The sequence below is a fragment of the Meleagris gallopavo genome, chromosome 1, assembly GCF_000146605.3.
Source record: "Meleagris gallopavo isolate NT-WF06-2002-E0010 breed Aviagen turkey brand Nicholas breeding stock chromosome 1, Turkey_5.1, whole genome shotgun sequence".
NCBI classification, from domain to species: Eukaryota; Metazoa; Chordata; class Aves; order Galliformes; family Phasianidae; genus Meleagris; species Meleagris gallopavo.
In genome coordinates, this window is record NC_015011.2 from 164,515,481 (window position 1) to 164,518,383 (window position 2,903).

Here is a 2,903-nt window from a genome sequence, read left to right on the forward strand (position 1 = left end):
AATAGGTTTTTTGGCATATGAAGATGAACAGGCACCACTCTGCACTTTAACATCAGGATTGTTTTATTAATTTTCTTCCTCCCTTCTCCTTTTTTTTTTTAATTATTTCTGAAAAAAAAAAAATCAAGGGAATTCATTACACTTAAAGTGTGATTCAGCTTTGAAAAATAATGTTAAAAAACAGCAATACACAGCTCTTTGTTAAGAATGTCTCCTTGACTCAGTGGCATATACACTTATTCACAGGCTGTTTCATATGTAATATAAGAAGAGTGAGCATGTGCTCTCACAAAGTTGTTTTTCCATATGCTTAGGAGTAGAAATTCCACTCCTTGGAAAATGTTGTGATTTCATCTAACTGGACCTGCTTCCTAATACAGGACAAAAGGCTCAGAATGGCATCTTCTCTTGAAAGTCCTTCCATTGTTTAGGCAATTCCTAGTGTTAGAAACAGGCGCATAAATCAAATTGCAGAATAACAACCAATACACCAAGAGGGGAGAAGTCTCACCTCTCTAACGATGAGTCACACTGCATCGTTTCTAAAAGCTTTGAACACAACATCAGTTAAGCACAGTTAGTCACCTTTGTTGGGAGTATTTCCTGTGATCACCCTGAACTGCCTTGAGTTATTAGATCCTGAGAATGCACAAGGGACAAATTACAGAAAAAATGGGGAAAATTCTGGCTCTTGCACTTCTTTCTTCAACCACAGGTGAATAAAAGGAGATGCTTGAGAAAGATATTGCTGTTTGACTTCACGCTCTATGCTATTATTTCCTTTCAAATTTTGTCGAGAGTGGAATCAAGATTATTCCCTCCAGTAACATAAGTGAACAAGCTAGTATTTTTTTTTTTTTTAAAGTACAATGCAGAACAGGAAACAAATATGTATTAATGCATTGTAGTAAAAACACAAAACTCAGTAGGACCACTTGTGGCTTTGTGCAATTTGTGCAATTCAGGGTTTTCTGTTGCGCTCTGACATCTCGGTATGTGAGGTTTTCTGATGCAAGGAAGTGCAATTTCCTAGCTTGATTTAATCCCTTCTAACAGAAGGTGGGAAATAGCAAAGAGTCATTATGTGAGCCTTGGTGGTCACTCTCTTGACTGAAAGAAATTCCCAGGTGAAAAACCAATCACAGAAGACTTTTCCTGTGCACAGTAGTATTTTATCGGTACTCACATTTCAGTTATGATGAAAGTTTTCTTCTTTCAGTGCAGTGTGATCCTTCATTGTATCCGGATTAGCCTTTTATAACTGAACATTGTATTTTATGACAGCGCGTTTCTGGATCCTAGGATCCCTTAGCATCCCATCCAAGGACTCACGTGGTAGTTATAAGAGTCCGAGATACACACATTTTCTTCCTCTAAGGGAAATGTGTTTTCCCTCTGTCTTTCCTGGCTCAGAAACATTTCCAGCTGCGACACTTGAGGGCTCTCCTGAAGTGCAGTGAGCATACAGGTATTCTAAACAGACAGAAACTGCTATTTAGCCATCCTCAGTCTTGTTATCACCTTGTCACCTCCTGCAGATATTCAGATTGTGAGCTAAAAATGCAGGGTATTAGAAGTAAATGGCCAAAAATGTCCCGTTGCTGTTCTGCCTTCCTACGGACGGCTTGGGAAACACATCCACACTGGTCTGGCCATCTCATCAGCTCTCTAGGAAAGATGATCTTATTCACGGCTAGTAATTATGACTGTAAATCTATCATTTCTTCCTACATCGCTCTTCCTCTGCTCCTGTGGCTGCGTTGTCTCTACCAAGCTGTTCCTCTTGCTTCTAGTCAGAGCTCCAAACACTTTCCCTTGCATTCTCACTTTCCTTGCTTCTCACATCCCCACCAGTCCTCATTTCTTACCCTGCTACTTCCCTGTCTCCTCTCTGTTCCTCTTTTCTGCCACCGAGCTGCTATTCCTGGATCAAGAGAGCACCCAGCCATGGTTTCTTCTTGGCGTTTCCCCCCCGCGTTGGAAATGCTCACAGAAAAGCAGAAAAGAGTCATAGTAACTGAGAGAGTGGGACACGATTTCTATTGGTTGGAAACTAGCAGAGATGGCAACCCTCCTCAGAGGCGGCTCCTTCGGTTCTTCCTTCAAAGGTTTGGGAATGCAGGCAGTGATCTTTCTATGGACAGACTCACTCCTACACTGCAGTTCACGGAAACCATTGACCATTGCGGATAAAAGTCAGAATTCATGGGAATATTTTTGGATTCAAGACTATTAAAGGCTCTTTGAAAACTCCCATGTGAACAGAACTGCTGGAGAAATTCACTGTGTGGCAACTTCTGAGGTTTCAATTGTTGTTTCCATTCCGCGGGAAAATAAAAGTCTTCCTTCAAAATGAGAGGTGGTTGGTTATAGTCTAGAGACTGGCAACCTATGCAGAGCTCAGTATGGGGCAGACGCGGGCACAGATCACCCGTCTGGCTTGGAGAAATCTGAACTTCATAGAGAAGGAGCGGGTCTGTGCCTCCCACAGCAGGTCAGCAGCCACCTTCTCTGTCCCTCCTCAGATGAGGAAACTGTGGGGAAAACAGATTTGCAACAACTGTGTGTTTTGGAAATGCAGAGGAATGGAGTAAGTCTATGGAAGTAGTCATGAACTCAGTCCTGTTGTCTGCCAGGGTATTATTTCTCATTATAACCAGAAGTATTGGAGGCAAAGCACCAAAAGGGTAAGCTATTGCCCAAACTGACCACCGTTTTGCTGATCTTCAAATGTATGTATTCTTCACTTCAACTCTAATCCTTCAGACAAATAAAGGCAAAAAGCTCTCACTAACATAAAGGCAAAAAACAAAAAAATGCAAAAAAAAAGCCCACTAGAAAACACGTTTTAGATTGTGAACATCAAAAGCCTGAAAAGTTGAATAACTCAAATGCATATATAT